Source organism: Tachypleus tridentatus, chromosome 1 (genome assembly GCF_004210375.1).
Source record: "Tachypleus tridentatus isolate NWPU-2018 chromosome 1, ASM421037v1, whole genome shotgun sequence".
In the NCBI taxonomy this organism is placed as follows: domain Eukaryota; kingdom Metazoa; phylum Arthropoda; class Merostomata; order Xiphosura; family Limulidae; genus Tachypleus; species Tachypleus tridentatus.
The window spans coordinates 179,482,820-179,499,039 of record NC_134825.1 but is presented as its reverse complement, the minus strand read 5'-3'; the positions used below and the strand labels follow the sequence as shown (position 1 = coordinate 179,499,039).

The window sequence follows — 16,220 nt, the reverse complement described above, 5'->3', positions numbered from 1 at the left end:
CATTGAGGCATTGCGTAAAACTGTAGTTATTCAGTTTTTAATACGTATGTTAACAGAGGAATATGGTAAACGAGAAACGCCAGGCACAATCATGGCGTAGTTACAAAATATGAATTAAGAAAAAGGCGAGTCTGTTCGAGTGTTTGGACATAAGCTACAAGAGCAAGGTAATAGATTACATAGAACTTAAATTATATGATGATCCAAGATACACTAAAGTCTGAGTATGAGCGAAGGTCGCTTAGCGATAGAGCTCGGAGTGATGTTAATGAATCCAATACCCCACGAGCAACCTTATTAGATTTAATCGAGGAAACAAGAGAGCAACAGATATACAAACACAAGCAGTCTGTAATAAGTGTGATAAGTAGGAGTAAATATGAAACAGTAAACTGGCGAAACGGACAAAATAAGTGCGAGGACTTGGAGTGTTTTAAGTGTGGTAAGGTTGGCCACATAGCAAAAAATTGTTTTATAAAACAAACTGAGTCTGTAAGTTGTTTTAACTGTTGTATTTTAGTAAGGATTTTACAGGAAGGATAAATTCAGAAGTATAAGATCTTAGTTAGACGATATCTTGTTGAGATAGAAGATTTGTTATTAGGATTAAAGGATATTAAACATAACGTTTTGTAGATTTCAGATTTAACTCAACAAAAACGTGGTTTAATACAGGCAGGTGGAAATGTTCTGAAAGTTTTGTTCGGAACCACAACCACAGATGATTTGCGTGAATTAAATAAGAAAGTAGACCATCAAAGACAAGTATCCAGAGAAATGATTCATTTAATAGGTAAACAGATGACTATAATGAATTCATTAAACCAGACACTTGAATTACATGAGCAGGAAATTAAAAGCATGTCTAGATAGAGCCTTAGTAAACATTACTAACAGTTTGATACATACTAGAATAAGACAGACTGAGCTTCATAAGGCAGGTATTGAAATGTTAGTTTCCAATTAAGTAGATTATAAAAAGTATTAGACGATATTGAAAGTGAGTTACCTCCGTACTTACACTCTGTAATTCCTACACATAGTAAAGAGATTTACATGTATTATAGATAGGCTGATGTAAAAACAGCCGCAGTAAAGGGTACGTAAAGAATGTAAATAGAGATACCTTTGAAAGCAAACGATAGAATGTTTAAATTATATAAAATCATACCCTAATCATTAGCATTAAGCCATTCATTCGCTCTAACTGTAGAAAATAACAACCAATATCTTGCAGCGTCAAGTGATCAACGTACTTATTTAGAAATAACAGAAGATATGCTAAACTGTGTAGAAGGACCCATTAGAGTATGTGGCCCAACTTCAGTAATTTGTTCAGTACCCACTATGACTTGAAGTTATGCAATATTAACAAGACTTTCCTAGGGTGGAGGTCCATTATGGGCTGTATTTTAGCCAGTTTACCTGAACTGAGTCATTGTGTGCGGCTCTTAACATTTTTATAATATATCCATTTTTCATCTCCAGTTACTAACCTGTCCAAAAAAGGTGAGTTACGTTCACACAAGTGCAGAGAAGTGCAATGTCCATTCTTGCTCTGAGGTTGGCTTCTGTCAAATCATAGAGACCCATTTTTCAAGTTTTGATACATTTCCAAGTTGTTGCAGATGACAGTGAACTGTTGAATTAAGCTTCTGTGCTAGTTCTTCAAATGCTACAGCACAGTCTTTATCAAGTGCAGCCAGCAGCAAATCATCATTAAACTTAAGCTGTAGTCACCTGATATAAACTTCTGAAACTACGTTCGACGTTTACTTTCATTGAGAGAATCCGCACCATAAACACCTTGAATGTTGTTTTGTGGTTTCTGCTGCCTTTTTTAAACTCATAAAACATCGTATACCTCCTAAGACACATCCATCTTCGTAAGGGTTTATTTGATTAATGATCTGAAACAGTAGCGTTGGGATAGTTTCTTTTATTTGTCTGAACATTTTCATACACGTTCTACTACATATTTTAGTAATTAAAACCTTCTACAAAGACAGAAATTATGATGCACTTTCTGTATTGAAATTTCGGGCATCACTTATGAGATGACTTGATAAATTATGAACAATTTTATTTAGTTTATAATGAATAATAGACAATATTTAAATCATGTAGGATTACTTTTAAACAAACATTAAGCTGACTTCGTACAAGATAAAAAAAGAGTCCACTATGAACAAAATCAAACAAATAATTATTAAAACGATACAAAACACTGCTGTTCTGTATTGTGAAACAATCATTAAGAAACTCTTACTTTACTTGACTGAGGTTTAACATATGTAAATATATGGACACATAACTTGTTAGTTGATTTGTTATCACGAGATACTGATATATATATATATGGATTTGGTATTTAGTTGAAACTTCAAAGTATAAACAAGTGTGATGTAGTGTGTGGTTCAGTTCTTTGTTTATTCAATAAAATGTATTCCTGAAGTTGATATGTATATCATTATATATAATTTAATACGAAATTTATGTTGTTGCTATAGATGTATGTATTAGTGCACAGTTGGTACAATGTATACAAGAAGGTTGACAAAGATACTTGTAATCTCTTCTCTAAAATGAACGCATGGTTACAAAATCTTAGACATTTTGTGTCAGTTCAAACATCTGAGAACCAGTTTGAATCAAGTGACAAAGAAACTTAATAAGATTTTTCATCTTATTTGCATCATGGCACATTTTAGGCTAAATTTGTTTCAAAAGTTGTTATATTTTCCTCCTTAGACCTTTACTCTTTTGTTCTGTCAAAGCCTCCATCATGTGAGAAGTGTGTAGCTCACACTAAAGGTTTTCCAGAATTCTAATCAACAGTGGTAATCGCTCTATTGTTCTGATCTGTTTCAGTTTGTTTTCTTGTTTTGTTTTTGTATTTTTTAATTTCACACAAAGCTACTCGAAGGCCATCTGCGCTAGCCGTCCATAATTTTGGAGTGTAAGACTAAAGGGAAGGCAGCTAGTCATCACCACCCACCGCCAACTAATGGGCTACTTTTTAACTAACGAATAGCGGGATTGACCGTAACTTATAACACCCCCGCGGCTGAAAGGGCGAGGATGTTTGGTGAAACGGGGATTCGAACCCGCGACCCTCAGATTACAAGTCGAACGCTTTATCTCATCTGGCCATGTCGGGCCTCCGACCTGTTTCAAATAAAGCGGTGTCACAACAAACTGTCATGACCTGATCTGTGATATCATAATATTCAAGCAAACTGTAAAGGCCAACTGGTTACCCATGACCTTTTGAAGAAAGTATTATTCCTAGAAGTAAATCAACTGGATCTAAGAATGAAGTAGTAACATTGACTACAAACACCAACTATAAGTTTTCTATCCTTTTCCAATTCACTCACTATATTTGTGATAAACTGAAGGTCAATATTTGACATGTCTTATCTGATGTCTGTAGCTTCAGATTATTAACATGTCTTATCTGATGTCTGTAGCTTCAGATTCATAACATGTCTTCACTGATGTCTGTAGCTTCAGATTCTTAGCATGTCTTCACTGATGTCTGTAGCTTCAGATTATTAATATGTCTTCACTGATGTCTGTAGTTTCAGATTATTATCACGTTTTCACTGATGACTGTATTTTCAGATTCTTAACATGTCTTCACTGATGTCTGTAGCTTCAGATTCTTAACATGTCTTCACTGATGTCTGTAGCTTCAGATTATTAACATGTCTCTCTGATGACTGTAGTTTCAGATTCTTAACATGTCTTCACTGATGTCTGTAGCTTCAGATTATTAACATGTCTTCTCTGATCACTGTAGTTTCAGATTAATAACATGTCTTCACTGATGACTGTAGCTTCAGATTCTTAACATGTCTTCACTGATGACTGTAGCTTCAGATTATTAACATGTCTTCACTGATGTCTGTAGTTTCAGATTATTATCACGTTTTCACTGATGACTGTATTTTCAGATTCTTAACATGTCTTCACTGATGTCTGTAGCTTCAGATTCTTAACATGTCTTCACTGATGTCTGTAGCTTCAGATTATTAACATGTCTTCTCTGATGACTGTAGTTTCAGATTCTTAACATGTCTTCACTGTTGTCTGTAGCTTCAGATTATTAACATGTCTTCTCTGATCACTGTAGTTTCAGATTAATAACATGTCTTCACTGATGACTGTAGCTTCAGATTCTTAACATGTCTTCACTGATGACTGTAGCTTCAGATTCTTAACATGTTTTCACTGATGACTGTATTTTCAGATTCTTAACATGTCTTCACTGATGTCTGTATTTTCAGATTCTTAACATGTCTTCACTGATGTCTGGAGCTTCAGATTATTAACATGTCTTCTCTGATGACTGTAGTTTCAGATTAATAACATGTTTACACTGATGACTGTAGCTTCAGATTCTTAACATGTCTTCCCTGATGAATGTAGCTTCAGGTACTATAATTTCTTATTTGATTCTTCAAACATTTGACCGAGAAAGACTGACATTATTAATGTCACCTCTAGTGAATTCCAAGAAAGCCGCCCTTTGATTCCAGTCTTAGTGGTAATTGGGATGCATGTTCCATGAGCTGATCGATAGATGTCTCCAAAATAACTTTATCAGTTCTTTTCTCTATGAGTATCTAGGTTTGGTCCATTTTATTATATTTTTAGGTTGCATTTTTATCATGTAATAAAGTTAAAAATTAGAATTTAGCTTGCTTATAATAAAAAATAAAAATATTGTCAATGATAATATTTTGTATGGTATCGATAGTACAAGTAAAATCAATAAAATTACTTGTAATATTTTATGAAATACTTCACTCAGTTATAAATAATCATCATAGAGGGACAAATTTTGGTTTTTTACATCATTGCATGAATATAAATAGCAATCTACAAAGTCGGGTCCCATTTGGGACACCCCAGTGGTTCTTTTTTTTGTGTAAAATAATTAAATTTCTTGTTATCTATAGATAAGATGATCATTTTGAAAATATATCCTTTTATCAGCATGTTCGTGTATTAATTTGTTTTCGAGAAAAACTGGATGGATTTGAGAATTCGTTTGACATCAATCCTCATGTTATGATATAAACGGCTGTTAAGTGCACATGTTGGTAATTTATTTCGAGAGTCAATATTTTATTATTGTTTAATTTTGTTCGTAACATGATATTTACAAGCAATTAATTTGACGGTCAAGCCCAATATTCGTTGTTAAAAGAGTAATTCAAGAGGTGGGATGGTGATAACTTGCTCTCTTCCCTGCAGTCTTACATTGCTAAATTTGGGACGGCTTGCACAGATAATCCTCTTGTGTGTTTGTATGAAAAACAAAATAAATCATTTATACCTTCACAGTGTACGGTAACTTCTGGAATAATATGTAACATGTGATGATATTCTAAATTTATATATATTATGTAATTGTTTCTTGATGAACAATTGTTAAAGTTTCCGATAAAAAGTACAACTGTTATTAATTAATCGTAATTATGAGTGACAGAAAAACTAATAAGTATTCTATGATTTCTTTATCTTACGTTACAATTTCATTAATCTCGCTGTTTTGGGCCAAGAATATCTGACCTGAGCGCCTCTAAGTTTGTTCAGGATTTCTCAAGTCCAGTTACATATGTCATCAAAACGCTTAGCGTAAAAGACCCTGTATCTTTGCGTTAATTTTGTTTTATTGAATATATGTATGAATGTTGTATATTTATCGATTTTAATGAATCAATTCATCAAATGTTTAATCCGTGAACTGTAAAACACATATTTTAAAGTGTTGTCATATAGCAACAAACTGACCCACAATAATAAAAGGCCGAGGCTTTTGGTTTGTGTGTGACCCCACATAACTCCAAGAGAAAAGACACTAGACACCGAGATGTTGCATCCACACTGAAGGTGTGCACCTAGGTATTACTTATCCACGTGTGTGCACACCTTTTCAATGAGAAATATAGTGAGAAACTACAAAGTAAAAAAGAGGAACCACCATAACACCAAGAAAAAAGAACCTAAACACCGAGATGTTGCACCCACACTGAAGGTGTGCACCTAGGTATTACTTATCTACGTGTGTACACACCTTTTCAATGAGAAATATAGTGAGAAACTACAAAGTAAAGAAGAGGAACCACCATAACACCAAGAAAAAAGAACCTAAACACCGAGATGTTACACCCAGACTGAATGTGTGCACCTAGGTATTACTTATCCACGTAGATGTGCAAATGTGTGAGAAAATATTTTTATTATGCAAATTAGCGAAAACCACATAGAAAGAAATGTCAGCGTCAGAGTTAATCAACAGTATTATAAAACTGTTTATAGTAAATGGCATCATTTAGTGTTGAGCTTCGGCTTAACGTTGATATGAAATTAGAAGAATTTTTTTCAAGACTAAGATATGTTTTTATAATAAAATGTCATACATAGAATCATTTTATCCAAGAGATGGGACTAATGAGGCAGTTCGGATGAAATACACAACCAAACAGTATTTTAACTCATTTATGATTGAGATTTAAATAAGTAAGAGATTGTGTAAATTTAAAAATGTGATGTATATTTAACCAAATATACCTCGGAAAGAAATCCACATTCAAAAGAGGACCCCTTATTACATATAGTTAAATAGCCAAGTCAGAGGCTAGTTAAGACACCGGTAGGGTTTGCTTCTATTTTGGACTTGATCAGAGTGAGAGCAGTTAGCCTAAATCATCCGTCGTTACCAAATATTTTACACGTATAAGAGTACTTTTACTGTTATTCATGAACCGTAATGACGAGAAAACCCACTTGTAGAGAAAATTATGTATTTAAAAAACGGTTGAGAAGGCAGTAATAGAGGAGCGAACAACGTTTCGACCTTATTCGACGTAATTAACTCGGTATCACATATTTGTTTATTACCGGATTTAATCTGTAAAACGTACTTTTATGTTTAGCTTTAGCATAAAAAATGTTTTATTTGTGTTTTGGTTTATGAGAAAATATATTCAGGGTACATAAAACGGAAATGTGCGTTTGTTCACTAGAGTTCTTACGAAAATGCTTGTAATACTTTGGGACCATCGATGTATTAAAGTAGTAACAATAGAAACAAGTAAACTAGAGTCTATAGGTTCAACATTAAGGACAACTATACACCGATATCCCTTTTGTAAGTTTGTGAGAATTTCCAAACAAAGAAACAAAATAATATTTAGAGATAAAACGTCAAACTTCTTTTCCAGTAGTAACACCTGGAGAGAACTTTTTACAACATACAGTTTTGTGTTTCTGGTACAAGGCATGGATTTTCTATTAAAAATTAATGTATCTTTAGAATGTTTTATTGTCTCCTAGTGGCACAAAGATATGACTGCGAATTTCCAACGCTAGAATCCGGGTTTAGATACATGTGGTGGGCATAACAGAGATAATCCATAATGTAGCTTTGTGCTTAACTACAAATAAAGAAGAACTAGAATTGTTTTCATATGAGACATAAATATATTTCCCGAAAAACAGAAGAAAAAATTATATGATCCTTTTCCAGCCTTTCTGATAGTCAAAACCATCAAATGTTACAAAATGTATAAAAAGAAAGTTGTCAGATGTGATTGAGGTACATGTTGTTAACACAAGTAATTAACACATTTAAAATATGACATCTTGCTTGTTGTTTATTTGTTGAATTTCTCAAAAAGCTACATCAATGCCATCTGCACTAAGTCTGAAGAGACAAACTAGAGTGGAGGCAGATATTGCCACCCTGTTTCATTTCTTGTCAGACCAAATAATAGGATTTGACCTTCACTGTTATAATGAAAATATGTGTCCAATGTGTGGAGTACAGCTAGTCTGGACGATGACAAAATGAATACCACAAAACAATTGTTCCAGACATCGTCATCATAACCACCATGGGTCACTTTGTTACTTATAGCAAGGCTAATTCATTATTGTGTTCCTTATGGAAGTAAGGTAATATTCAAACGACTGTCATATGAGCTTTAGGCTCTGCAATATATAAATACATACATATACATAAGTAGTACTTTAAAGCAAACTGTATGATAAAGTACATTATCAGAATACATAAAAGTAAGAAAGAAATATACGAAGAGAAGAAAGCAACCAATACAACGTTCAATCAGTCAGATCATAATGTTTAAATACAAATTTTGTTTCACATTGGTTCAACAGGTTGCTCTGAGAAGTTCGAGTGAAAATAAACATGAACTTACGGGGGTGTAACTCAGTGGTAGAGCGTTCGCTTTGCATGCGAAAGGCCCCGTGTTCGATCCCCGGTACCTCCAGGGAAGTAGGCGATTGCACGAGAACTGTAAGTTTTTGTGTGTTTGTACTTAATTGTTACCATTATGTCTGAACTAGCATACCGTACACCACTATTAACAGTACACGCTCACACGATCGTTTAGAAACTAAGAAATTTAAACCAACGAATTATTAATAGAAGAAATGACATTTATTTTATTCAACAATGTAGAAAGGAACAACTAACCCCTAATTTTGTAAAGGTAAAACTTTCAAAAAATTTTAATACATACACAAACATTATCCAAAATTTACAGAAAAAACTACTTAAAGCCATGTTGAACACAAAACACAAAGAACTACATGACTTACAAAAACAAAAAATGAACCTAGACCATCAACTGGCATGTTGCATTAAACCAGAGATTTACGGACTTATACAACGAAACATAAACCAAATCAATACTAAGAACGACAGAGACAAAAAAGATCTGCCACAACAAAAAACTAGAGAAACTAAGATGCAAACAACAGAAAAGACACCAAAACGACAAACCGTTGACTAACTTCATAATTAACAGATCCGACCGACAATTAAACACAGACGAGATGCATCTACTTAACAAAGGACTCAACTTCGCAATAGCACCTATGTACATTCCAACCATAGAAATCAAAACATGTTTAGAAGACCTAGCCAGAAGACTTGCGATACTTTCTACAGAGAACAACAACAAGGAAACAACCAACAGAAAGAAGACAACTTAGATAATTTTATTGACGTCCAACAGCCAAACTTCCCAGGTAAAATTACAAATTTATATTTTCCAGTAACACCTAAAAACAACATCTTAAACGATTTTTTATAAGAATTTTCTCACAAAACCATCAATATAATTTCACAAAACAGAAAACTAAAAAACAATCTTACAAAAAGAGACATTAATTCCATTAAAAACCTAAAACAAGACAAAAACATAAAAATTCTAAAAGCAGAAAAAGGTAACGCTATAGTCATAATGAACACGAATGAATACATCCAAAAAATGAATAACATCCTATCAGACACGAACAAATTTAAACCAATACACACAAATCCAACAAAGACACACGAGACGCAACTGAACAAATTACTACTACAAATGAAAAAAAGCCAACACAATTTCACAAACACTTTATTCCTACCAACGTAAAACCGACTCACGCACACCACAAATATACGGCATCCCGAAACCTCATAAACCAGATTGTCCATTACGACCAATAATGTCCACATATGAATCGTTTAATTACAATCTTGGTAAATACATAGCATGGGCATTCTCCAAATATGTAACCTCAGCCAGCTCATTCATCAAAGACTCTTAATTTCAAGTCTAATCTAAATCAACTTAATCATAAAACCTTAATGGCCAGTTTCGATGTTACATCCCTCTTTACAGAAGTTCCAACCACTGAAGCCTGCAAGATAGCCTTAGAACTCTATATCCGAGACCCTAACCCAACCATAGAAATTCCCAGTAACCAGTTAGCAACCCGAATAGAATTCACCACGATAGAGACAAACTTCATGTTCAACAACCAAAACTATATACAAACAAATGGCCAAAGCATGGGCAACCCAGTATCACCAGTTCTAGCCAATATTTTTATGACACAAATTGAAACACAAGCAATTAACACAGCATTACATCCACCACTATACTGGTACAGATATGTAGATGACACGGTTGCGGGATTCAAATCTACAGAACACATACTTAATTTTTTCAATCACATTAACTCTATACATCCCAACATTAACTTCACATGTGAACAGGAAGAAAGCAATCAAATATCATTTCTTAACCTCAAAATTACAAGAACCGACACACAATTCAAAACACAAATCCACCGAAAAATCACCCATACTGGACTATACATTTCTTGGGACTCAGCACATGAAACAAAATAAAAACTCAACATACTAAGAAACCAAATAAACACAGCCAAAAACCGATGCTCACCAGATAAAATTAACGATGAATCAGACAAAATAAAACAATACTTCATCAACATCAATAAGTTTCCTCCACAAACCGTAGAAAACATTATACGCAAACACCTAGACAGAAAGCAAAATCAACCAACTAAAGTAAACACATCTCACGAATCAAAAATCACGAAACCATATACTGCTGTATACCATATATTCCTGACATCAGCAAACAAATAACCAACATTTGGCAAAACTAGTAACAAAATACGACATTCCAGTTAATACCAAATTTATTCAAAACCAGGCACAAAACTGAGGTCTATACTATGTAAAACTACACTGATAAACACCAGACCAACATTATTTAAAAATACAATGTGATAACTGCCACGACTCTATTTTGGAGAAACAAGTAGAAAAATGGAAACCAGATTGAAAGAACATAAAAAGTCACCTTCACACGTTTTCGAACACTGCAAGTCAAATAAACACAACATAACCATAGAAAACACTCAAATACCAAATAAAGAAACAAACATAAACAAACGCAAAATTAAAGAAGCCTTACTTATACAACAACTTAAACCCAAAATAAACCAATATAAAGGAACGCCTTTATACCTATATTAATATAATAAAATAAATAAAATTATATATTCAAACATCTAACACCGCCCTCTACATTCCAACTTTCAGTTACACAACCCCTTTCAAACATGTGGTCAGCTTCCGGTCAGTTACCTCTTTCTTTGTGAACCTGACGATGACCGAAGAAGGTCGAAACGTTGTTCCAACCCAAACGAGCCATTTTTGCATATAAATTTTTCAACAAGTGGGTTTCTCGACATCACTGATTATTATTTAGTTTTGTTTTCAAAGTGTCCTGGAAAAAAAAAAGTGTGCCTATGAAATCAAACCGACACCAAACTGGTGTCATAAATAGGTCATGTAAAAAAATATAAACTGGTATATTGAATATTAGTTTATATAAAAAAAATTTACAATTTTCATGTTGCTATACCTTTTGCTTTTTCCTTGTCACACCAAACATGCTCGTATAATTTTTAAAATATCGTATCTGTGAAAACAGCTCTTGAAAGTGTTGGAGATATCCTGTTACTTAGACACAATCCAAAAAGAGTCAGCTGGTAATGAGTATCAAATACAGGTTAGATTTCGAATGATAAAAACTTATAACCTACATGTCCTAAAACCATCTATTACTCGCTGTCAGTGTAAAACACTTAGATATTTCAGTAAAAGGTGAGCTTATTTTACAGCGAAATGAATTGAAAATAAATAAAATTTTACTGAAAACATTTTATTTGAACAAAATATTTTAATCGATGTTAAAGAATAGACTTGTGTCAAGATTGACTTAAGTATAGTAATAATAATAATATTTATTTCCATCCAATTCACAATGTGTTTAGCCTAACATGACCCGGCTTAGCAAGGTGGCTAAAGCACTTGTCTCATAATCCGAATATAACGGGTTCGATCCCCCATCGTACCAAACATGCTCGTCGTTTCAGCCGTGAGAGCGTTATAATGTGATGGTCAATCCCACTATTCGTTGGTAAAAGAGTAGCCCAACATTGGCGGTGGGTGGTGATGACTAGCTGCCTTCCCTCTAGTCTTACACTCCTAAATTAGGGACGGCTATCACAGATAGCCCTCGAGTAGCTTTGTGCTTAATTCAAACCAAACCAAACTTGTGTTAAGAGTGCTTAAATAATGATAATAATACTTGATTATAAAGAGTCAAGAAACATTGTTAAGAAACTCCGGCATAAATCGTTTGGTATCGTGATAAAAAGAAATCCCAGCACGGCTCAGCACGTACACATTTTCTTGTAAAGGTCGTCGAGTAGATTCACTTTACACGAAACTTGTTTTGTAAACCAGGTTATACGCTACTCAAGTAGACAGCGATAAGGCGCTTGCACCAACCAGACTGGTAACTCAAGTAGTTACTAACTTAGTGTCTCAGGAATGTGGACGAATCAGTTGTTAACAGTTACATAACAAGGGGCGTGTATGTATAAAAATGCTCTATGGTAGTGTTCTTCATACTCATTCTACGGACAAGTATGTAGACGCACATTTGTTTCATCTGGACAAGAATCTATTATTTTATTTTTCATGCAAAAAACTAGAGTAAACTTAATCTGCCTTTCGGAATGATTCTATGTTACTTTAGTACATTATATGTCAAAACATGGTTTATCTTGTTATTCATTTTAAATGACAATTGTGTCAGTTAATCACTTTTCTTTACAAACTGAAAGTTTTATAAATAACTTACTCATATTCACACACACATAGAACTGATGATGTAAGTATTAGAGATTATACATATTTAAAGGGAGACAACATCAAGATAAGACTTCATCATACATTTTAAAAGGAAACCCTCGTTTTGAAAGATACAAATCGTCTACGTCATCAGCACCCTTCTGATCTGGGTAACTCAATGTTATTGTGGATTCTTGTGCTACTTACCGATGTGGATCATTTCATAAACAGCTTCAACGCTGATTTGTATTATAAGAAAGGTCATTGTGTACACCTTCGTATTTGTCAGAAAATGACCATACAATTGCAGGTTTGTTCCACAGAAGTCTTACCATATAGAGTATCATTACATCCACCTGACCACCACAACAAACTTAGCATTATCTACTGGAACGTTTACGAAAGAGAAATTCGTTATATCATATATTTAATATGGCAAGAGTAGATTTGTCTAACAGGAATATTATCATACATAACATCATTACATCCATCTGCCTACCATTTCAAACTTATATTTGTCCGTCTAGATTGTTATCTAAGAATGTCATTACATGAGTCTGGCAGACGAATTTTTCAATCTATCAAACGCCAGAAATAGTATTAACAGTGTGGTTAACTAACTGATCACCAGAGTAGTCATAGAAAGGTTCTGTAGTTTGACTGTTAGTTATAATCAAGATTAATTATTACTTATTGTAATTATTATATTTATCTGTAATCAGTTATGACGTTCTTATAGAGAAGGTTGAGGCAGTTCGTGATGACAGTTCCTTTGAACCAAGACAAATAAAGGTCAAAAAAATTTTAAACCAGGTTGAAAAACTGGAAATCAATGACAGAATTTTTAGAACTGTTTGTAATGATAAGAACAGTTATGTTTGTTAGTTAACCATGGACATACTCCCTTCTGTATAATGTGACGTAAACAGGATATGCAGTTTTCAGCTGGTAGCGAGACTAGACCAAATCTGTTTCGGTTATCACCATACTGGCCTAGTGATTCAAAGTAAGCAGGACGTGTGTACATGAACTTTTTAACATTCCTACACCCATTTCTTTGCATCATTTTAAATTTCACACAGAAATGTAGATTTACAAATATTACAAAGTAACGCAAATATTACTCGACGTAACTAAAAAAATAGAAATTATCAAAAAATTGTAGAAGCTCGGCCTGAAAAGAAGGTTTCTTTTAAAAAGTAAAATTATACTAATTATACAGTTTACTGTAGCAGACTGGTCTATGTATTATATAGTTAAACTGAGTGACATTAGTATCATCAGAAAAGCATTTTAGAGCTAATTAACACTTTTAAACGACACATCACACTTACGCAGACGGTGTTCAAAGCGTTGCATGTGACGTTCTTCAAATGACAGAATCTGATGAAAGTAGACACCAAGAACAATAAATTTGGCTTTTGAAAATCCAAACATCATCAAACATCAAGTACCTTATTATATATATGTATATGTACGTACGTGTTAGTCGGAAGGAAAAGAGCGTTCGGAAAAAGCGTCTCCAAAACTATGATGATTAAAAACACAACAAATATTAGATATATTCACACAAATAAACAGTAAAGCACTTAGTCATCACTACCTACCGCCAACTATTAGGCTATTGTTTACAAACGAATAGTGAGATTGATCGTTAGTTATAATGCCCTCACGACTGAAAGGGCGAGCATATTTGGTCGCGGGTTCGCATCCCGGTCGCGCCAAACATGCTCGCTCTTTCAGCCGTGGGGCGTTATAATGTTACGGTCAATCCCACTATTCGTTGGTAAAGTAGCAAGAGTTGGCGGTGGTAGTGATGACTAGCTACCTCCCTCTAGTCTTACACTGCTAAATTAGGGACGGCTAGCACAGATAGCCCTCGAGTAGCTTTGTGCGAAATTCCAAAACAAACAAACAAACATATTTGGTAGGACGGGGAGTCAAACGTCGTGAGATTCTGATTGCGAGTCGACCTTCCTTACCAATCTTGAGGACAAATGTGGAGTTTCTAACATGTTTTATTCACAATCTAACTTCAGTACTAATGTATATATTTTCATAAAAATTCCTTCACTACTATAGTGTATATCTTATTATATTTAAAAAAATATTCTATTGAAGTAACAACATATGTACATGGAGAAAAACTTCGTATAGCAGTTAATATGTGTACAAACTAAGCAAAACGTATAAAATGCAAAGTTATACACTTTGCTTACAATACCTACAACTGAAATAAACAGTACTTTCTGTATTTATATATCCTTGTATTCTATCAAGCAAATGTCTATTTTGTTTCTGCTCAACTGCATAAGTTAAGTTTAATAAACAAATAAAAATAATTAATATTATTTGATATTTTAGATAAAAAAGAAGTAGGACAACATGATGTTCAACAACAACAAACAAATTCTAAGGACAACGGGAGAAGTTTTTAACCTTCCTTCAAGATATGGGTGTTTTATATAAAGTTTATCTTTATCAAAGACCTTTTAGTAGTCAACATATTTTACCCCAATGGTGTCAAGAGGAAAATTATTTTACAGACTAAACAAACATTTGTATTATCCTCTCCTCAAAATGATATTTTCATAGAGATAGTTCGTACATTTATATTAAAGCAAAATTAGGATCTAAACATGTCCAATTTCATATCTCAAACGCTATTACGATGTCAACCAAACGTATACCAACCAGTAGAAACCATTTGTAACCATTGACATCATAAAACAGCGCAATTTTAGATTCGGTATATGTGTTAGAAGAGGACAAAAATAGTAGTTTTCCATTACATAATGTACAGTATGATAGGTTTAAGTGACAGTTCTTTTTCTGTCATGTAACAATGTGCATATTCAACACAAATTCTGGTTCAATTCAATAGACTGACAATATTTTCAATGATTCTTTTTATTTGAAATCATTTCATTGACTTTAATAGGTGTGACTAATATAATAAAAGTCTTACTACATTTTAAAAGTAAAAACAAACTTTAATATTTAAAAAACGAAGTGCTTGGTACGATAAATGTCACAGTATGACGAAGTGGTTCAAGCTCTTGACTAGCAATTTGAGGGGCACGGGTTCGAATGCTTTTTACACCAAACACACTCGCCATTAAATCCCGGTAAGCAATATAACATTACGAACATTCCCACTATTTGCTAGTGAAAAAGAAGCCTAAGTGTTGGCGGTGGGTGTTGATGACAAACTGTCTTCTTTTTAGTCTTACACTGTTAAATTAGGGACGGCCAGCGTAGAAGGCCCATGTGTGTCTGTGTGCAAAATAAAAAATATATATATTTTTTGGAAACTTTAGATTGTAAGAGAAAATTTCTCATAATTTCAGATTTTTAATCACAGACGTTATACGTCCAATGGTGATTTTTTCTTTGAATTTTAAATAATAAGTGAATATTCACTGTTATATTGTTAAAAACGCTTAGAAACCATGCAACAAATAGTATTGTCCTAGAAACCGATATTGTTAAAAATTCTTAGAGACCACGCATTAAACTTAGTAACACAGCGCCTTGAACATAAATAACGATACGTGATTACGTTTTCTTAAGTTTTCGATACGACAACATGTCAATTTTATTAAAGATAAATGGTATGCTATCATCAGCCATATCTGTACTAGTGATAACACAAGCAATGTTGTCGCTAGTTGAAGTT

The 16,220-nt window shown here is 33.6% G+C and overlaps 1 protein-coding gene, 1 long non-coding RNA gene and 1 other non-coding gene across 7 annotated transcripts in view; 2 read left to right on the top strand and 1 right to left on the bottom strand.

The window, feature by feature from the left end:
• Window positions 1–16,220, top strand: part of LOC143231689 (anoctamin-9-like) — a 368,893-nt gene that overhangs the window by 247,380 nt on the left and 105,293 nt on the right. The gene's annotated exons all lie outside the window — the stretch shown is intronic.
• Window positions 1–16,220, bottom strand: part of LOC143231704 (uncharacterized) — a 390,747-nt gene that overhangs the window by 295,835 nt on the left and 78,692 nt on the right. The window lies entirely within an intron of this gene.
• On the top strand, window positions 8,235–8,306 carry TRNAA-UGC (transfer RNA alanine (anticodon UGC)). Its single transcript has one exon. It is a non-coding gene; the product is annotated as a tRNA-Ala (tRNA).